General features: G+C 43.7%; 1 protein-coding gene across 2 annotated transcripts in view; it reads left to right on the forward strand.

The window, feature by feature from the left end:
• Positions 1–23,289, forward strand: part of LOC124715789 (matrix metalloproteinase-2-like) — a 912,762-nt gene that overhangs the window by 299,008 nt on the left and 590,465 nt on the right. The gene's annotated exons all lie outside the window — the stretch shown is intronic.

Genomic DNA, 23,289 nt, shown 5'->3' on the forward strand with positions numbered 1-23,289 from the left:
GCGACGTATGTCACGAGATAGCGAGAAAGGTCGTGTTGTACTGGCACTGCGGACCCTCCGTGCAGATGGTCTGGTAAACATGTCCGTGGCATTCATAATTCGTTGTCCTCAGCGCCAAGAGTGCACTAAATATAAAAATAGTGTGTGATTTTCAATGTGTACGGTAAATCAAACGACGTAACGCTGAAACGAATCGAAAAATTACGGACTGTATTCGACACAATACCTCTATTTGCGAGGTATTAAACTAAATTCTAGTAAGTGATAAGTCACTGTTAAATCACACCAAAAATTGGTCAGTGGTAATTTTCATTAAAAAGTCCAAATATTTCTTCATAGCACCAACTACCCTACCAAAAAAATATTTGAATATCTTGGCACAATCTCGAATGGGCATCTAAATTGCGGAGAAGAAACTGTTGCATCATGCAGGAAACCTCTCTCTCGCTTAAATGCAATCCAGATATGTAGAAAAACTTTTCCACCTCAAGTTAATCAAAAATTTGTCCAGTCTTTAGTCACACCAAAACTTAACTACTGTGATGTATACCAATATGAGACAAATAGTGAAAACACCAGGCGCATCAATCTGCATATGAATGATTCAGTAAAATATATTTTTAACATCCGGCTGTTTAACAACATCAGTTCAAAACTGGTTCAAATGGTTCTGAGTCCTATGGGACTTAACATCTGAGGTCATCAGTCCCATAAAACTTAGAAATACTTAAACCTAACCATCCCTAGGACATCACACACACCCATGCCCGAGGCAGGATTCGAACCTGCGACCGTAGCAGTCGCGCGGTTCCAGACTGAAACGCCTAGAACCGCTCGGTCACCACGGCCGGCAACAACATCAGCTCTCCAGGTGCTTAGAAAGAGTGTGTACGATCGGACAACCGAAGCGATTCACACACGCTCTGCTTGCTTCGTAGGTTTCTTAATCACTGGTGTCATAATAATCTCCTCACATATCAAATACCTAGCATCATTTCATAACTGCGATACTAGATCAAATGTGCCCAGCACCTTAGTTGCACCTTTGCATGACACTACATCCTTCTAGATCTCATCCTCCATTGCAGCCATACGACTCGGACACAAATTTCCCTGTAACCTGCTTTTTATCCAAATCCTCTTCTCGTTCAAGAGGAGTTTGAAGCTTTATCATCGCTGTAGCTTATCCTAGTTTTCGATCTGTCCAACAGGTAACCAGTATCTCTATCACAATGTAAATTATTCACGCTTTTCTTTTCCCTAGCTATTTCTGTTTATTTCCTTCCATCTCATTTAATAATCTTACCCTAATATTTCATGCTATTCCTCTGACCAGTCAGCTTCTACACAATGATTCCTTCTGTTCCTGTCATGCGTTTCTGTTAGATGTCGTGATTCGACATTTGACAAGAAAAGAAACTGCTTGCCATTACACATATATATATATATATATATATATATATATATATATATATATATATATATATATAATTTGTGTGTTACTCATTTAGTATTCATATTGTAATGTTCACTCACTAACCGTGTCTCATTAGATGTAACGGAAGGCCTTAAGACCCTAATATTGTCAGATGAAATAAATGGATAACAAATAAATAAATGAGTTATTTCCTGTAGCTTATAAACGACAAGTCGAAAGAAATATAAATCTGTTTCATGCGCAGGATTAGGAGATAAAAGGAAAGATGAGGAGTTAACATCTAGAATTTTCAAGATCATTACAGATGTAACGTTGTTCTTGAGCGGGATCATTACTTTTTTTCAAATTTGAGTGTAGCTGTGGCCATTCCGCCGGTCCGTAATTTCAGCCTCCACATTTATCACAAACAACTATATGTATGGCTAACACGGACTATAGGGGGGCTGCCTGAACTTTGTAAGACGATGTTGCTTCGTAATCAGCGCAGCTTTTTTCTAGTGCCCACTGTAATAACAGGATATCGCATACTTTCCAGAACTGATACTACAATTAGACTGGTGACCTCGACCTAGCTGAACATATAAGCGCAGTCTCCCGCGACAGCCTCTCATTCACTGAAGTTATCGATCCCTCCGTGAACTGCCTTAGGACCTGAATATCCCGTGTTTCTGGCAAATGCCTTATTGTTTCATCTGGGTAAAGACTACGATGAGTATTACAGCCACGTGAAAATATCTTCCTGAGGTTTATGCGCTTCAGAATATGAGATAGACCACGGAGTTCCTGAGACCTGAACTACGTCATTAACGATCCTAAAGATCGATTCTTTCGATGCCGAGGTACTATTTCGATACATTTGGAGAGGCTCTGCAAAGCTCTTCGAGTCTAGGGGAATGTCAGGTTGGCTGAGACATGAATGGGAATTTGGACTGAGGAGGGAGCGTTGCCGGGGTAATCAGTGAAGTTGTGCAAAGCCACTGTGTCAGGGTGGCGTAGTGGTCAGCGCATATGCCTAGTGGGCAGGAGACCCAGATCTGAATCCTGGCCTTGGTACAAATTTTCATTCGTCGCTTCAGTCTGCATATACACACCAAAAGAACTCCACTTCTTCTTAAAAGGAGTAGGAGCCTACGTGTACGATAATGTACTAGTATACTTCTCTCGCTTGCGTTACAGGTCTTTTAAAACTCGTTAGTCTATGTATGCCACAAGGGATTCTCGAACTGCAAGTGATGATCTGCATGTGAAGGGCTGGAGCTGTCCTGAAGTAATTTGAGTGTCTATGGTACCTACCTGAAACACTATCTTCCACTTCTGTTTCATTGAGAGATCTGGACTAAATGTCTGTGGTTTCTGGCGTCTAAAAGCTACCTCCTTTTTCCCTTAGTAACTGATAATTGTTTAAGACCGTCATTCAGACCAGTAGGCTGAGGGGTTTACTCTCACGGGGGTGTGGGAAGAGACGGCCTGGGAAAAGTGAGAAGATTTTTACTGACAAGTGTTACTCAAAGTAATAACTATGTTTTTAAGTAGTTTATGAACTGAAAGGGACGGAAATGAATTATTAAAGCATTCACTTCAAACAATCGTTAATACAGGGACTTACATTGCGCCGAATATGCCATCAGTAAGAGATTTCCAGCAGACGCGTGAGTAATACGTGCGTACGGCAAATCGTTAGCCTTTACGTAGGCTGCCCGCACAACCTTGTACCTGCCACCGGTTAGTTCCGTGTGGTGCCTACGGTGTAGGGGAACCTGTCCGTTAATAGCCACGCAGCTTGTGATCCGAATTAATAACCAACGGGAGCAAAAACCTGCAGTAACGGTCCGTTCTCCTCAGTAAATCACTACCAATAGACTCAGCGCACTAAATGAGTTACAACAGATTCAGAAGTCGCTCATTACGTTTCTATACAAGTGACTGAGTTCTAACTGCTAGGTTGTATTCCGAGTAGGAGGTAAAAGAGTGTGGAACACTTGTAACTATTCAGCTTTCATTTTTATTAGACTAAGGAGACCAAAAGAAATAATACTTATTGGAAACGCCCAAGTAATGTACGTACCGTAAACACTGAACTTTTAAAATGTACGATGGAAAATGTTCTGCTGAAAATTTGACTGGAGGCACCAAAATCCAAATCTCCTGCTGTTTGGATAACTGTCACACGTGCAGTCAATTGGATCGGGGTCAAAATATTTATCGCTAGTTAAAACGGTGTGCAGGTCATGGATCGGAACCCGGTACCTGGCTGTAGCAGTCTACGAGCTGCGTTAATTGGAAAGAGTGAGGAGAAGCCTGCGGTAAGGTGAAACTTGAGTCCGTCCTGTTCCGTGCTCCGGTAACGTTATTGGTAGCCCATTTCTCATCAAAACCAGGTATCTTGGTTCGTGTCTATGTCCGACAAAGAATTCTTACCGGTAGCGTACATTTCGCGCTACTAATATTGCAAAAATTGCATAATAAATCCTAGTCATGCAAACATAATTCGTGATACGAACTGATAATGGCATGAAGTACGCTTCATTTAATTTTTAACGCCACACAAGAATGTTACGCCAATAAGCCAGTAAAGCCTAAAGTCAGACGAACAGCCTAATGAAGATACACAACGCATGCAGTTAGAGGAACAGAGATTACGCCAATGTCTATGGTGTGCATAGCGTAGAACCCAGCCTTTGTGCATTTGGTGAGCCAGTATTCATATTGAGGTCGACGCAACCTGACACAGGCATTAGCGCGGTGTGACAGGAAGCATGATTCAGCAGATTAAGCAGCTCGTTTGCGTTGCTCCACCGTTAATTCACAGCATTCCTGAGTCAAGTGCAACGGTAACGGACGATGTCATTATGTTAACAACGGTACACGCACGAGACGTGTGCTACGTAGTCTTCTCGGCTGTACACTGTGCGGAGGACACTGGACTACATGGCACATGATTCTTTACACCGAATGTAGTAGCCCACTGTCTATTCAACAGTTTCCGTCGCCCACTGTCTTTCACTCAGCATCCGCATTCGTTATCTTGCATGGGGCATAGACGTGCCATTAGTGATTGTCTACAAGGAACTGCGTCATTGTTTCTCCATTCTGCTTACTACTAACGACGGCAACACTGGAATATAAGTGGTCAGTGCCATCGGAATATTTTCTCCATTTAAAAAAGAACGACGAGGGCTAGTGTGCCGGACGACCTGGATACGGTTCTCATGGGATTTCCCATATCACACTAGGTGAATTCACATCCTGCCTCAGTTACACGATTCGCAAACGTTTCAAGAACGTTCTCACACTGTCCCTCGGGGCGTACGCGGTAGCTCCGACTCTCGGATGTAAGGGGAAAGGGGGGGGAGGATTACTACAGGAAGGGCATTCGACCACTTTGACCACTAACCAAAATTGCAAAATCCAGAATAACACGTCGACCCCATAAAGACACGGAATAGTTCGTCGTCCACACCTTGGGACGCCAACCGACCGCCATGTCATCCTCTGCCATGCGGCGACATGGACGGTCCTGTGGTCAGCTCACCTCTCTCCCCGCCGTTTTGCCGATTTCCCAGGCAGTGAAGCGCTACTTCTCATTCTGGTAGCGCCACAATTAGCATCACGAGGCTGAATGCGACCCGTAACAGTCCTCCTTGGCTGTACCAGGAATCGAAGACGGGACCTCAGCACGGATGCCCATTCAGCGACAGAGGTGGATCAAATCACGGGAAAATGATTTCATGGGTTTTGAGAACTTTTGGCTCAGTTTCAACCGAATAGATATTAACATTTCTAAAGAAAGACCTGAGTCACTCAACCGTTGCTGGTATATTGAAGAATACACACGTTGTTGCTGTCTCATCTATTAAGCGTCTTCTTGATTGTGAGACATTCAGAATTTAAAAAGGAGTCAGGCAAGGAGATATCTTATTGTCAGAACCATTCTTAGCGACGATACACTAATTTTTTGATATCCACAAACTGGGAAAACGAAGAAGGAATACGTCTTAAAGTAAAGCTCTGAACGTCATTGGTGTTGCTGGTGACAGTTTCGTCTTTGTCTCTAACACAAATATAACCCAACAGTTAACGAAAGAATTTAATAAAGTGAACGTGGGGATAAGAATGAAAACCAATTACAGTAAGACTGAAATAATGTTTAATCTGTAGTCTGAAAACAAAACAGTAAAATTTAACAATTGGGGTATAGAACCAATTGACAACATTTTTTATTTTTTTATTTAGAGCAGTTGAAGACCAACATTGGATGGATAGCGAAAGAAAGAAATTGAAGAATAAAATTGTCTCAGACTTATTTGGGTAAAATAAATAGAGCTCTCCCAGACTTTAACTAAATGTTTTCACTTATGAAATGCGCTTTCTGTGGAAACCAATCAACCACATAGATTCATCAGGGATCAATGGAGAGATAATGATCGGCGATAACCACGAGAGGTAAGTAGACGAGAGGAAACTGCAACGGAATATGTTCTGGCTACAGCCAGAAATGGAAAGGAGGTGGTCAGGATATCCAACCAGATGAACAGATCGTAAGACCATCATGGAAACACTTTGGTTGTTTCAACAGATGAGAATAGATCAAGGTAAAAATCTAATGAAGAATGTGCAGATGACATTACAGAACAAACCGTAATACGTGGGAAAGTCGAGTAGAGTAGTAGTTGACGTCAAATGACTAACGGTGATGCGATCCAGTGCTACGTTTGTAATTAAGGTTTTCTGGAGATTTCCATTAGTTTTGAGGCAGGCGTTACTATCGTAATCCCCATACAAATATTCTTCAGCTAAGAGCAAATATAAAGAAAAACATACTTCTGTATTTAATACTACTATTTATTTACTTCAGAATCTCAACGTGTTTTGAAATCTTCGTCGGCCAAAGAAAGAATGGAGTAAAAACTTGACAATTTCTCGGGCATGGTGGAAAACAGTTTACGCTGAGTTTCTGACAAAGATTCTTGTGGTAACAGATTTAGCTTCTATAAAAATGCTTTATGTACACATATGCATTTCGCAAGCCACCTTACAATGTGTGGCAGAGGGTACTTCGTACGTGACTGTCACTTCTCCCCTTTCCTGCTTAAGTAGTGTATCATGTGCAACACAACCCATTTTTGTGAGTCTCCGCATGAGCTAGTATCTAATTTTACCTTCATATTCCGCTAGATATATGTAGGGGGAAACAGTACTGCTGACAGGGACTTGCAGTAACGCACACTATCAAAATTTGATAGTAATCCACACCGACTTCCGCAACACCAGTCTTGAGGTGTCCGCCTCTAGAGTTGAAAGAGCATCTCGGTCGCACGTCGTCTCTTATCTTGTGAGCATTCTTTACTCGGCATGTGTGCAGGTTAAACACTCAAATATTACTGGCTCTAAGCACTATGGGATTTAACTGCTGTGGTCATCAGTCCCCTAGAACTTAGAACTACTTAAACCTAACCAACCTAAGGACATCACACACATCCATGCCCGAGGCAGGATTCGAACCTGCGATCGTAGCGGTCGCGCGGTTCCAGACTGTAGCGCCTAGAACCGCTCGGCCAGAAATATTACTCCCGTTGATTGTCTTGATGTGGTGTTATGATTACCTGACTGGCTGAATTGGCCTAAGGTGGTGTGCAGATGCTTTATCCTCAAGCAGCTGCAGAGAAAATTGTTCTCGCATCAACGTTAGCCTCTGGTAATGTGGACGTGAGTTGTCCTCATGCTGCTGTGGAGAAAATTATTCTCGCAGTAGCTCTAGCCAACGTGTTGTTGGCCTGCAGTGTTGTTGGTGGACCAGTTCCCGGACGATCCGATAGCGTGAGTGACCCACCTTGTCGTAGAAGGCACGAGCAGTCTTCCAGATTCTGCCCCGTAACAGAGGGACGCCTGTTTCTTCGTGTAGCCGACGAGTTGAATATAGCCTGAGAAGGCGCAGAGCGAGCTTAAGAGCCTGATTCTGTACCCTTTGCGTCGCTATGATGTGTACCGGCAGTATTTCCTCACACCACGGTTGCGTACACTAACACTGGTCCGACCACGTTTAGGTAGAGCGTAATGCCGTGGCGCAGAAGCAGCGGCGACTGAGGATGAAGCGGAGGATACAAGGTGCGGAGCATCTTTACTGCTATGCTTCTGACGTCACATGTATGCAGCTCCTATGTGAGCCTCTGATCGAGGGGCACCCCGAGGTATTTCACGGTTGAGCATCTTTGTGATCTATGAGAACTTGCTAAACGAAGGCGAGAAACGCGCTACGCTTCCATCACTGCTACCTAGTAACGGTACCAGACAAAGGAGCAATACTCAAGTATCACGTGAACGAGGGTTTTGTAACCTATCACCTTCAATGGTGGACTGCACTGCTTGAGGATCAACTCAAATCTTTTCTGGATATTGTGCCGCCACTTAGTGTAAAATAACTGGCACTCAGTAGAACGGACAGAGGAAGGTAACTGCAACAGTCACCGAAACGTTAGTGATGTAAACACTGAATAAATTTTCAGCTGCCAAGATCGCTGAAATTATTCAGAATGATTATCGATTTCAGCAATTCTTTGTTGCCATCTTCGGATCTGCAAAAGATAGGACCGGAAATACTAGGGTACAACAACTAACATAACAGCACACACAATTACAGCCAAGATTCGCATTGTGTGGCATAACACCATACCAATGTTTACATCATAACACAAACTTGTCCTTCGCTCAATAAGTGCTGCTACACAGTTTACGTCCATGTTGGTATTCGGAGCTATGCTAGACGTCGGCAAGTCATTATCAAAATAACAGCTAGGTGTACACCTGTTCCGTGTGGATTACTAGTGCTCACATACAACACCACGCTACAGATGAGAGACCACAGCGTAAACATTCTTAGTGATGCACAAGTACGTCAAATGGAGCAGTGGTAGAATGAATCGATATTATCACCTCACATAAGATTAAAGCATGGATTTACTATTCCGTACCATTACAAACGCCTGAATTATTATCATAAAAACTCTACAGTTTTTAAAAAAGTGTCTGTAAAATCATGTGCCACATTTATAAAACATAACTTATACATATAACTTTTTACATTGTTTTAGAACTTTTTAAAAAACATTTTATAAAATTATTTTAAGATATTTTACCAACTTTTTCTTTATACAAAATCACAACCAATACGACAACCTATAACCGTTTAAAAGTGCGTACATCTTATGGTTTCATAAGCAAGTTGATTGTAATATAGCCAGGAATAGCTCAACAACTACAGGAACAGTTATGATATTTCATCAAGAATCTGTTCAAAGCTTATATACGAACAAAGGAGCTATTAAATATTTGTGATTTTGTTATCAGTTACGATGTTTACATGAGCTTACCCACGACAACACGTCTCTCGAGCTCTCAGTAAAATCTCATCACCTGACTCATGTGTGGAATTTGGTCGCCCGATATCTCGACGAACACTTACACAATCTTTAATCTAACCAAAGTACAATTATTATGGAATATGGGATTGCAACAGCTCTTAACCTGAGCCTGTGATCTAGCATTACCAGCACACTCTTATATATGCCTGTGCTAGATCAAATATGTTCACGTGATATTCACTCTAGATGACTAGCGTCAAAAATTCCATCGTGGAACAGAGTATGGATAGTCTCCATGTCATAGTTTAAAATTATTTTTAAAAAGGTTTTTGTAATAAATCCCTAAACAAATTTTCATACAGAATTACGTTAAATGCTTGTCTTTACCTTAAAAATTTTTCCTAAAATATTTCTAAATTTTTTTAACAACTCTTAATATAAGATCACATAAGATAAACCTAAAACTTTTTAAAAGATGTATTTCTTATAATTCCGTATGTGAGCTAGTTTTATTACGTCCATAAATACTCGAAATCAAAGGTGCAATTAGTAAAGTATGATGTTTTTTATCTGGAAAATAGGAAAAGATTGCCTAATGATGTAAACGTAGACGTTGTTATTCCATGTATAGCAAATCTTGGTTCAAATGGCTCTGAGCACTATGGGACTCAACTGCTGAAGTCATTAGTCCCCTAGAACTTAGAACTATTTAAACCTAACTAACCTAAGGACATCACAAACATCCATGCCCGAGGCAGGATTCGAACCTGCGACCGTAGCGGTCTTGCGGTTCCAGACTGCAGCGCCTTTAACCGCACGGCCACTTCGACCGGTTGCAAATCTTGGATATAATTATGTGTTCTGTTATGTTAGTTGCTGTATCCTAGTATTTTCGGTTCCATCTTACGCAGATCCGAAGATGGCAACAGAGAATTGCCAAAATCCGTATTCTGTATGAATTAACGATTTTAGCGATCTTGGCAGCCGAAAATTTATTCATTATTAGTAATACTACTGATTTCCCCCTCGATAACGATGTCAGAAGTGTATATGTTGGTATTATCTAATGAGGGTTATTTTACAGTATGACTCGAAATCTTACCTAGGAAACTTTAATGTTGACACTCTGGCCACTGAGAGTAGGCACTTACGGTGCTCGGTTTGTTCCAGTGCGTCTCAGTCTGACAGTTGAAGTGAAAGTGTAATGACATCACGGAGTCGCGAGTACTAGGACCTCAGCCCACCCGGCTAGCCGCGCAGTCTAACGTGCTGCTTCCCGAGCAGGAAGGCGTGTCGGTCCCCGGCACGATTCCGCTCGGTGGATTAGTGTCGAGGTCCGGTGTGCCGGCCAGCTCGTGGATGGTTTTTAAGGCGGTTTTCCATCAACCTCAGCTGGTTCCCCTTATTCTGCCTCAGTTACACTGCGTCGGCGATTGCTGCGCAAATACTGTCTCCTTAGTACGCGTACACTATAATTACACTACCATGCAAACATTTGGGGCTACACTCGTCTTGTATGAGACTTTACAGGGGGGGGGGGGGGGGGGGGACGTTCGGTGTGAGGTGGATGTGGGGTGGGTGGACTGCTGTGGCCACAGGACCATGCCACAGGAAAGCAGTGGAGAGTATAGGAGTAGTGTATTGACGTCCCACCGCAGTCGTGCCGGCGGAAGGGTCAGTTGAGAGGAAGTTGCGGCGTGTCGACCACAAACGCTGACAGACAGCGACCGTTCAGCGCGACTGAGTGATTCTATCGAGTGGGAAAGCCCTCGAGGGTCCGGCAAGTGGCGCCCATCGAGCCGTCGGCGCCGCAAAGAGCGGCTGGTCTGCTCAGTGTCCGCGCGCCAGTTTCGCGGAGACGGCGCCCAGACATTCGGAGAACTGTCGCCGTCCCTAGCCCGCAGCAGAAAATGTTGACAAGCTGCGGAACCACTTGCTGCTTCCATAGGTGACCGACACGTTGGCTGACTGGCTGTCGTATTCACTGTGAGTGTTTATCTATAAGAATTGCACAAGGCAGGCGCAGGCGAATGAATACTTGTTCAGGGAAAGAAATAAACCGGCGTGGAACATAAGCCTGCGTATCGAGAACAGCATTGTATCAAAATGAAACACGGACGCTACTAAAAGCGTAAAACCATGAGCTGAAGGCAATATGGGAGTTTTATAGATATGTACAGGGTGACAGCCAGTCAAGGAATATTTTAGGAGAATTGATTAAAAAACTTATTTCAAAGGCCCAGTGAAATTTTACAAGTCTTCTCCCAGAGTAACTTACGCTGGGCCTACGTGACCCAAGTTGCCTGTCTTTTAAAACCGAGGCAGTTCACTTAAAGCTGCTGACAAGAGATGCCCTGAGACCTCTGCTGAAACTGCTAGCGAATTCCGCCATTGGTTTTAGCCACTAGCGTGCGTTGGATACAGGTCACGTGTGTGGACGCTGGAGTGTTATGCGGTGCGGAACACAGTTGCCTCTCTCTCTTGTAATCCAGACCTCGAGGAGAACAGACGTCTTTTTGGAAGGCAGAGCCTCTGGCCGGCCACCAAAATAAGTTAACATTAACCGCTTCCCCTTCCGTTGCCCATGTCAATTAATTGTTCGACCTCTTAGACTGACCTAAACCTGGTAACTTCCGACCCTAGGCGCGCTCCATGTACACCGTAAATTGAAATATATCCTCTTTATTGTACCTAATTCCCAGTTTTGTCATTTAACGGCAGCCCTGGATGCCCACTCTCAAATCCTGACCAGTCGGCCGCGGTGGTCTAGCGGTTCTAGGCGCTACAGTCTGGAACTGCGCGACCGCTACGGTCGCAGGTTCGAATCCTGCCTCGGGCATGGATGTGTGTGATGTCCTTAGGTTAGTTAGGTTTAAGTAGTTCTAAGTTCTAGGGGACTGATGACCTCAGAAGTTAAGTCCCATAGTGCTCAGAGCCATTTGAACCATTTTTGAAATGCTGACCGCTCGACCTCCCGCACACTGTCGTCACAAGGCATATGTAATAACCTTCTGCCCCCTTCCCTGCCAGTATACATTAACATTGGTGACCAGAAGTGGGATCATATACATTAACAGATACCTCTTGACGGGAAACAATAGTGTATCAAGGCGGATCCAAAACTGCCACATAGTATTTCTGTAGAATAGGGCCAATTAGACGTGGAGATCAAGTGTACAAAGATTGTGCTGCTTGGCATTAGAAGTATACAGGTACGTCAAACATTAAGTTGATGGATAAAATACGAAAAAAACAACAACAGAGTATTAGAGAGAATAGTGGCTCTGAACACTATGGGACTTAACATCTGTGGTCATCAGTCCCCTAGAACTACTTAAATCTAACTAACCTAAGGACATCACACACACCCATGCCAGAGGCAGGATTCGAACCTGCGACCGTAGCAGTCATGCGGTTCCGGACTGAGCGCCTAGAACCGCTAGACCACCGCGGCCGGCTAGAGAGAATAAATTACTGATACAGTAGTGAATAAGAAACCCGACCAATTCTGTTTCTTCAGAAGTTGTTCATTAAGGTGACAGAAGTCATGAAATACCTCGTAACATCGTGTCGAGCTTCCTTTTCCCCGGCGTGCGGGAGCAGTTCGACGTGGCATGGACTCAACAAATCGTTTGCAGTCTCCTGCGGAAATACTGAGGCATGCTGGCTCCATAACTGCCAAAATGTTCCCGGTGCAGGATTCTGTGCACGAACTGGCCTCGCGACTATGTCCCATAAATGTTCGACGGGATTCATTTCGGGCGATCTGTGTGGTCAGATCATTCACTAGAATTGTCCACAATGATCTTCAAACCAACCGTGAACAATAGTGGGCCGGTGACATGGCGCATTGTTACCCATAAAAATTGTTTGTGAGCATGAAGTCCATGAACAGTGGGAGATAGTCTACATCTACATCTATATCTACATGGATACTCTGCGAATTGCATTTAAGTGCCTGGCAAAGGGTTCATTGAACTTTCTTCACAATAATTAATGGTTCAAATGGCTCTGAGCACTATGGGACTCAACTTCCGAGGTCATTAGTCCCCTAGAACTTAGAACTAGTTAAACCTAACTAACCTAAGGACATCACAAACATCCATGCCCGAGGCAGGATTCGAACCTGCGACCGTAGCGGTCTTGCGGTTCCAGACTGCAGCGCCTTTAACCGCACGTCCACTTCGGCCGGCTCACAATAATTCTCTGTTCCAATCTCATACAGCGGGCATAAAGAGCGAACACCTATACCTTTTGGTGCGAGTTTAAATTTCCCTTATTTTATTACGGTGATCGTTTCTTCCTATGTAGATCGACGGCAACAAAATATTTTTGCATTCGGAGGAGAAAATTGGTGGTGAAATTTCGTGAAAAGCTTCTGCCGCAACGAAACACGCCTTTGTTTTAACGATGTCCAGCTCAAATCCTCTATCATTTCAGTGATACTCTCTCCCCTATTTCGCGGTAATACAAAACGTGATGCCCTTCTTCGAACTTTCTCGATGTACTCCGTCAGTCCTATCTGGCAAGGACTCCACAGCGCATATCAGCATTCTAAAAGATGATGGACAAGCGCAATGTAGGCAGTTTCTTTAGCAGTTCTGTAACATTTTCAAAATGTCCTGCCAATAGAACACAGTTTTTGGTTAACCTTCCCCAAAAAAATTTACGTGTGTTCCTCCCAATTTATTTTGTTCGCAATTGTAGTTCCTAGGTATTCATTTGTATTTACGGCCCTTAGATTTGTCTGATTTAGCGTGTAATCGAAGTTTAATGGATTTCTTTTATCACTTACGTGGATGTCCTCACACTTTTCGTTAAGGATCTACAGGTACACGGACACAGCCATTTCCAGTCAATGATAGGTGTTGTTGCACCAGTGGACTCAGTCCGTTCCACGTAAACACAGCTCACACCATTATGGAACCACCACCAGATTGCACGGTACCTTGTTGACAACTTGGGTCCATGGCTTCGCGTCGTCTGTGACATATTCGAACCTTACCATCAGCTCTTCCCACTTGAAATCGGGCCTCATATGATCAGGCTACGGTTTTCCGAAATCTAGGGTCCAGCTGATATGGTCACGAGCGCAGGAGAGGTGCTGCAGGCGATGTCGTGCTGTTGGAAAAGGCACTCGCATTGGTCGTTTGCCGCCATAGCCCATCATCATCATCATCATCATCATCATCATCATCATCATTTAAGACTGATTATGCCTTTCAGCGTTCAGTCCGGAGCATAGTCCCCCTTAGAAAATTCCTCAATGATCCCCTATTCAGTGTTAACATTGGTGCCTCTTCTGATGTTAAGCCTATTACTTCAAAATCATTCTTAACCGAATCCAGGTACCTTCTCCTTGGTCTACCCCGACTCCTCCTACCCTTTACTGCTGAACCCATGAGTCTCTTGGGTAACCTTGCTTCTCCCATGCGTGTAACATGACCCCACCATCTAAACCTGTTCGCCCTGACTGCTACATCTATAGAGTTCATTTCCAGGTTTTCTTTGATTTCCTCATTGTGGACACCCTCCTGCCATTGTTCCCATCTACTAGTACCTGCAATCATCCTAGCTACTTTCATATCCGTAACCTCAACCCTACTGATAAGGTAACCTGAATCCACCCAGCTTTCGCTCCCATACAACAAAGTTGGTCGAAAGATAGAACGGTGCACAGATAACTTAGTCTTGGTACTGACTTCCTTGTTGCAGAAGAGAGTAGATCGTAGCTGAGTACTCACTGCATTAGCTTTGATGCACCTCGCTTCCAGTTCTTTCACTATGTTGCCATCCTGTGAGAATATGCATCCTAAGTACTTGAAACCGTCCAACTGTTCTAACTTTGTTCCTCCCATTTGGCACTCAATCCGTTTATATCTTTTTCCCACTGACATTACTTTCGTTTTGGAGATGCTAATCTTCAATCCATAGTCCTTACATTTCTGATCTAGCTCTGAAATATTATTTTGCAAACTTTCAATCGAATCTGCCATCACAACTAAGTCATCCGCATATGCAAGACTGCTTATTTTGTGTTCACATATCTTAATCCCACCAAGCCAGTCTATTGTTTTCAACATATGGTCCATACATAATATGAACAACAGTGGAGACAGGGTGCAGCCTTGTCTTACCCCTGAAACTACTCTGAATCATGAATTCGATTTACCGTCAAATCTAACTGTTGCCTGACTATCCATCCTGTTTCCATCATCCTATTTCCATCATCATTCCTATCCCATTGTACATCGAAATCTGAAACATTACTGATCGTATTTTCACCTACATTGAGCAACTCTTCAAAATATTTCCTCCATCTGCCCAAGGAATCCACAGGATTCACCAGCAGTTTTCCAGACCTGTCCAAAACATTTGTCATTTCCTTCTTACCCCCCTTTCGAAGACTGATAATTACACTCCAGAATGGTTTTCAGCAGCTTGACCCAAAGTCTCCAACCTGTTTCCAAAGTCTTCCCAAGATTTCTTCTTGGATGCTGCAATTATCCGTTTGGCTTTGTTTCTTTCTTCAACATAACTTTCTCTGTCTACCTGAGTTCTAGTATGTAGCCATTTTTGATACGCCTTCTTTTTCCTTTTACAGGCTGCCTTGACTGTGTCATTCCACCAAGCTGTTTGCTTCAAACTACCTTTACACACTACTGTTCCAAGACATTGTTTAGCCACTTCTAGTACTGTGTCCCTGTACCTTGTCCATTCCTTTTCCAATGACTGTAATTGACTACATTCAACTAACTGGTACGTTTCTGAGATCACAGTTATGTACTTGTGCCTGATTTCCTTATCCTGAAGTTTCTCCACTCTTATCCTCCTACATATGGACCTGACCTCCTGCACTTTCGGCCTCACGATACCAATTTCACTGCAGATTAAATAATGATCAGTGTCATCAAAGAATCCCCTGAATACACTTGTGTCCCTCACAGCCTTCCTGAATTCCTGATCTGTTATTATATAGTCAATGACAGATCTGGTTCCCTGCCTTCCCAAGTATACCGGTGAATGTTCTTATGTTTAAAAAAGGAGTTTGTGATTACTAAGCCCCTACTGGCACAGAAATCCAAGAGTTGTTTCCCGTTCCTGTTGGCCTCCGTATCCTCTCCAAATTTACCCATAACCTTTTCATACCCTTCTGTTCGATTTCCAGTCCTAGCATTAAAATCACCCATGAGCAGAACACTGTCCTTGTCCTTTACTCTAACAACTACATCACTGAGTGCATCATAAAAACTATCCATCTTATCTTGATCTGTCCCTTCACAATGCGAATATACTGACACAATCCTAATTTTCCTGCTAGACACTGTCAAATCTAACCACATCAGTCGTTCGTTTACATACCTTATTGCAACTACGCTGGGTTCCATTTCTTTCCTGATGTAAAGCCCTACACCCCATTGTGCTATTCCTGCTTTTACTCCTGACAGGTAGACCTTGTATTCTCCCACTTCCTCTTCTTTCTCACCCCTTACCCGAATGTCACTAACAGCTAAAACGTCCAACCCCATCTTACTTGCACCCTCTGCCAGCTCTACCTTCTTCCCAGAATAGCCCCCATTGATATTAATAGCTCCCCATCTCATTACCATTTGTTTGCCAAGTCGTATCTTAGGAGTCCCTGGTTTGTCAGTTAGAGGTGGGACTCCGTCACCTCCAAAGGTCCGAGGCATTTTGCTCTGATTATTGCCAGCGTCATATTTAAAGTACCAGGGAAGCAGGTTGCTAGCCTTACTTGCCCCGAGTCCCATTGAGTTTTACCCCTAACGGTTGAGGGACTAACCGGTGGATTTGGTAGTCTTTGCCGTATGAGCACAAAGGTGACCACGACTCAGAATATGTCCGAGATGCCCAGCCTTATTCCAAAGTAACTGGTATCCCGACTGTCGGGACCACTTACTTGGCCACTCATACGTTGCCCGTGGTTCATGAACTAGGACATGACAACAGGAACCCACACCATGAACCACCATAGCCCATTAACAACAAATTCTGCCGCACTTTCCTAACTGAAACATTCGGTATTTCGTAATGTTTGTTTGTTAGCGCTGTCAACTGTACGCAGCCGCCGCTGCTCTAGGTTGTTAAGTGAAGGCCGTCGACCATTGCGTTGTCCGTGGTGAGAGGTAATGTCTGAAATTTGGTATTCTCGGACACTTTTGACACAGCGAGTCTTAGAATACTGAGTTACCTAACGATTTCCGAAATGTAACGTCCCATGCGTTTAGATCCAGCTACCACTTCGCGTTCAAAGTGTGTTAATTCTCGACATGGGGCCATTATCACGTTGGAAACATGAACCACCTTAATACAAACGACAGATCCGCCAATGCACTGGCCCTTTATACCTAGTGTACGCGATAGTACCACAATCTATATGTGTACATATTGCCACTCCATGACTTTTGTCACCTCAGTGTATATGATATTGCTGTATAACTTTTTGTCAGAATCAATAAACTCATTGGCAATAGTTGAGAATTTTGCTATAGCGTACATTCGTTCGTCTCTGCTTACTGTATCGATCTGTTGGTCTCCCTCTTCGATTCTTACCACCCACACTTCCTTCACTACCAGACTGACGATTACTTGATATTTTCTATCAAACAACCCCCTCTTTAGTCAAGCTGTCCCATAAAAAAGTCCTCTCCTCTAAAATTCGATTAAATTTCCTCCTCGTGATCGTGCACCTGTGTAAGCTGATCTTCAGCATTATTTTGTAGCATCCCCTCTCAACAGCTTTTAAACTTTTATTGTCTTTATTGTTTCTCATCTAACTTTCATGTCCGTACAATGCCACCCCCCCCCCCCCCCCCCCCCGCCCTTCGCCAGTGTGTCTGGATAATAGACTTGTTTGGAAATGGTGTGTGTGTGCGTTTGGGGGGGAGAGAGAGCGAGAGAGAGAGAGAGAGAGAGAGAGAGAGAGAGAGAGAGAGAGAGAGAGAGAGCATCATGGGTGGATGGGGTGGTGGATAGGTAGGTGTCAGTAGGTGGATTCATGGGTGTGTGTACAGCAAGACATTTTATTTTCAAACTCGATTCAGAGACGTACAGCTTCCCGTGATGGGATCTAGGTATAAATTCTATCTCAGATTAATGCAAACTTCCATCACGCAGTACTTCATCGCCGAGGAGCTCTTAGGTCCTGTCAGTGTATAATTGCTTTTTAGCATCTTTGATAATCTGTTTCCGTAACATTCTATTACTGTATCGCATCATGATACTTTAGGCGTGTTATTGTAAGAAGTATTATAATATAACTGTATAGATGACACAATTTTTACCACATCCCAGCCGGCCGGTGTGGCCGTGCGGTTCTAAGCGCGTCAGTTTGGAACCGCGTGACCGCTACGGTCGCAAGTTCGAATCCTGCCTCGGGCATGGATGTGTGTGCTGTCCTTAGGTTAGTTAGGTTTCAGTAGTTCTAAGTTCTAGGGGACTGATGACCTCAGTAGTTGAGTCCCATAGTCCTCAGAGCCATTTGAACCATTTGAACCACATCCCATTATGAATCAAATCCTGACGTTTTTCTTCCGCATAATTTCGTCATGTACCGATTTCATCACCAGCTATTTTAGACCCTCAGGTAGTGGGTAATGTTCATAGACATGCGTCGATTTCAGGGACATATTGCGTTACCACGTTCACTTAAAGTATTTTATATCGTGGTATTACATGTTGTGCGTATGTATTCTCTGATTTATGCATCACTGTAGTGTTGCGGAAACACTCTGAAGAAGATGGCGGCGGGAGACGGAAGCCCCTCTAGTTGGCTTTTAAGCCTTCGTGTATACGCAGAGTGCACCGGCGTAAAACCTTAATTAGAGACACCAGACTCGTAGCATGTTGTTAAAACTGTGCTGTAGCAGCAGTGCCGTGTTGACCTGCCACAGTGTCTGTTGACATTAGTTGGCAGATTCCTGCAAGCGATATGAGAGACTTCCACACAACATACGTGACGTATTCTAAATCGTTAAGGCTAAGAGATCAATTGGATTTTCTCCGTGATAGTCCAGTTTTCATCGTTTCCTATACAAAAAGAAAACTGGTTGGACAACAGAATCAGAATGGCATGTTGTTCGCCATCTCATACTCTCCTGTCCTTACATTCTCATTGCAAAATATGTATCTAACACAACATTCTTAGCCACCTCTTATACATATTCTGACTTTCGCTTTTCAGCGTCAAGCTTACTTGCACGTTTCAACAGACGTCTCACTAACCGGTGGTTTCCTCTGACAAAGATCTTCTAAAGGCTCCTCCGTTTACGTTTTTCTTTTTTTAATTCCCTCTTATATTTTGCTTTATCGTTTTCTTGATTTTCATCATTCAAAAGATTTCAGGTTTTTCTTCTCCGATTTCATTTCCATGGAATTTCTTACAAGCTGCCCAAATAGCAATATTTCGTCGAAAATCGTTTCCTTCGGCTGCGACAGCCTGCTTTCTTATGTCTCCCTTGCTGTGGCAATCTTCCATAGTCTTGCTTCCTAATTCTTTTCATATTGTCTGTTGTCCTTCCCATATTTAGAAGGTTTTTGGTACCCATTACCATGTTTCCGTTGTTTTAAGTATCCTTAATGCAAATTTCGTGCTAAGTAAACCGCTTATTTCGTTCAACAGTTCTTCTGTCCAAATTCAGACTAGATTGAGACTAGTTTGATGATGTCTACAAAGCGTATAATTGATATATGTCCCCCTAAAACTTATTCCCCTTTTTTCAAATTTTCGTTTACTCCGTTCATTTATTCAACACACCCGTGCAATTGCAGTGGAAACAACCTCAAAATCTGCGTGGCACATTCCTTTTATTTGTGTAAAAATACTAATCACGGTTTCTCTTCAACAATTCGCAATCTGGTGTGCAGTCGGGGTGAATACAGAAGCGCAGCAAACAGTTGTTGGCTGGATGGGAAGATAACGGGAAATTAATTTTAGAGCTATATTACTGCGCTACATCGTTTTATCTTTTCGTGTATTCCTCTCGTGTTGTCTTAGTTTTCCAACTTTATACTCGACATTCTGCAATTAATGTGACATCACACAATTCCAGCTGTCTGCAGTCTGCGTTCAAAACTTGCTGCCAGACACAATTCAACTGCCTTACACAGGGCTTTCGCGTGCATAAACGAAGCGGCCGTGGCTGTCCATCACAGCACAGCCACGCGACCTGCTTTCAGGCCTTTGCGGAGGCAGTTACGGGCCTCACGACGTCCACACTATATATTAGTAGCTCCACCAGAACCGTCTCTGGCCTCGTTTTCTTCGTTGGGCACCCACAAACCTGATTCATCTCGTCTGCATTTCCGTATTCACAACTGGGGATGTCTATTTTACCAAATCTGTATCTATTTTACGAGATGTCTCTGTGGGCCAGCATGAACCTTTGTCTCTCAATAACTCTAAGACACTTCAATGGCGCCGGCCGAAGTGGCCGTGCGGTTCTAGGCGCAGCAGCCTGGAACCGCGTGACCGCTACGGTCGCAGGTTCGAATCCTGCCTCGGGCATGGATGTGTGTGATGTTCTTAGGTTAGTTAGGTTTAACTAATTCTAAGTTCTAGGGGACTAATGACCTCAGTAGTTGAGTCCCATAGTTCTCAGAGCCATTTGAACATCAATGGCACTACTATTAAAATTTCAGGCAACAGATTTTAACGCAAATGACTATAAAATGTGGCCTTGTGTAGTGCAACTGAAGATGACACTTTGTTTATCTCTCACATAAGTAAGTAAAATAATCACTGGTGATGACAGGATCTTAATGGACTTGAATGATAGATAGAACTAATTATCAAGACAGATTTATTCAGAAAAACATGATTTAAACGGAATATGGATCAACATCATACATTGATTACATGAAAAAAAAACTGTTACAATGCGCTTGAATTGGACAATAACTGCTGCTGCCACAGGCGTTCAGTCAGATTCCTAGTGCTGGTACTCCAGAATACTCACCATACATGTGTAGAAAACTCGAGATGCAGTGCTGATTCCACCTCGGCGTCGAGTCAGATGGTGGAGCTCTGTCAGCTTCTGTCGTTCAGATATACCTTTGCACCCGGACTCTTGAGTCCAAGAAAATCAAATCTCCTCCACGGAACGCGACCAAATCTCGTTCGCAGTTTTGCGCCGTTCGTCACTGAATCTTCAGCTCCTCACACTATCTGCCAGGGCGCGAAAAACCTCCGCGTGAAGTTTTCGCCAAGAAAAGTGAAACCGTCAATAGAAAACGTGGAAAACACTCCTGAGTCAGCTGCGCATCACTCCGCGTACCGTACAGCCTCCCTCCATAAGACGGGAAAAGCTGTTCCTCCAGCCCCAGTACGTCGACAACCGTCTGCTGTGACGACTTCTGACGTCACCGACCATGGGCCAATCAACACACTGTTACTTTACGCGTGCAGGAAACCACGTGATCTGGAGCATTTGTGTGACGTGGGAAAAGCGCCACAGCATTCTCGGCCACCTACTGTCCAACTACTAGCTGTGCTTCCGCGAAATGTTTTCGCCGGTCAAGCTGATACCGATCTTAACGGAAGCAGGAAACAATATGAGACCCTCTACCAAAACGGTGGATTGCGCTTCACATCGCACGGAAACAACTGCCACTCTTTCTTTTTTTTCCTGGCTACAAAGACCAAATGCCGAGGTCCCCTGCTCCTGGTTCTTCGCTCCCTGTTCTTTTTCTTCTTTTTTTTCCTTTTTTTTCTTTTTGCTTTCTCATGGTCAGTGATACCGCTAGATCGAGCCGCGTCTGCTGCCGCGGCCCGTGTGCACTTCTCATCAGAACAAGCACGATTATGCCTCACCTGCAGCAGCCGTGACTGCCGGACCAAAACCAAGCGTTCCTCTCCTTCACCTAAAGTAACTGCATGCAACTAGCTTCGATTGAATACAGCATTATAACCATCGTCAAGCCCTACCAGTATCTCATTCACCACAGTGCATGTAATTATCTGTTCGGTGGAGCAAATAACGTGGAAGAAAGGGGGATCGAAAGGGCCTGCCGTCTTTCAGTTTCTCCCCGGAAACTGCCATGGATTAACTTCAAAAAACGGTTCAAATGGCTCTGAGCACTATGCGACTTAACTTCTGAGGTCATCAGTCGCCTAGAACTTAGAATTAATTAAACCTAACTAACCTGAGGACATCACACACATCCATGCCCGAGGCAGGATTCGAACCTGCGACCGTAGCGGTTGCTCGGCTCCAGACTGTAGCGCCTAGAACCGCACGGCCACTCCGGCCGGCGGATTAACTTCATCCGAACAAGTATAACGTTCTTAATATATTTTGCTTATAACGAGGGTCTCTAGTTAACATCACTATTTTTCCATTTATATTCCATCTTTTTCTCTGTTCCCATGAGAATGTGGTGTGGAAGGCCAGGCACTTAGCATGACATTCATCCGGCCGTTGTTGACTTTCCAGACGTTGGAGCCGCTACTTCTCACTCAAATAGCTCCTCAATTGTCATCACGACTCTGCGTGGACCCATTGCATTTTTCTCACCAAGGAAAAACGTTCCTGGCAGTGCCGGGAATTGAAACCAGGTCGTCTCCATGAGAGTCGGTCACGTGGCCACTTCCTTTTCTGCTACCTATCTCTTACTTCGTCACTTTTGGCAGCAGCTCCGTGGTTATGCCACATGATAGCTCTCAAATGCTATCGATGAAAACTTCACTAAGTTTTTTTTTTCCTCTAACAAAGGACTGCCAGTCCCCTCATCGAACACTCTGGGGCACCGTGGCACCAAAACTCGGCGACCGAGGCAAACAGCAAATAGTATAAGCAGCTTAAATGATATACAAAGTATCTGTATGCTTTCATGTCTGACCAAAACACTAACAGCTCGAAACACGTTGCTACTAAACTAACGTCTAACATTGATAATCATTAAACAATGTCACTTGTTGCGGTAAATACATATATTCTGTAGTGTTCTTGACGACCCACTGTTACAGTGTCTTTTGCAATTTTATCTGCTAATTGATTGTCACGAAGGCTTCAGTGCCCCCTACATCGTAAAAACGAAATGGAGTCTTTCGCAAATCTGGTAACCAGATAACATACTTAACTTTTTTTTTGTCATTCCATCATGTCTTAACAGATGTTCTATTATCCTGTCCCTTCTCCTTATCAGTGTTTTCCACATATTCCTTTCCTCTCCGATTCCTTACCTTATCAGTCCACCTAATTTTCAACATTCGTCTGTAGCACCACATCTCAAATGCTTCGATTCTCTTCTGTTTCGGTTTTCCCACAGTCCATGTTTCACTACCATACAATGCTGTACTCCAGACGTACATTCTCAGAAATTTCTTCCTCAAATTAAGGCCGATATTTTATATTAGTTCACTTCTCCTGTTTCTTCTAGGTCACATGAGACAAATCTTCTCCCTCATCGAGGCTTTCAATGTACTAACCGCTCTCTCCTCAGCATTTCCCAGTTGCAGTCTTAATGTTACCACCC

Source organism: Schistocerca piceifrons, chromosome 1 (assembly GCF_021461385.2).
Source record: "Schistocerca piceifrons isolate TAMUIC-IGC-003096 chromosome 1, iqSchPice1.1, whole genome shotgun sequence".
NCBI lineage: Eukaryota > Metazoa > Arthropoda > Insecta > Orthoptera > Acrididae > Schistocerca > Schistocerca piceifrons.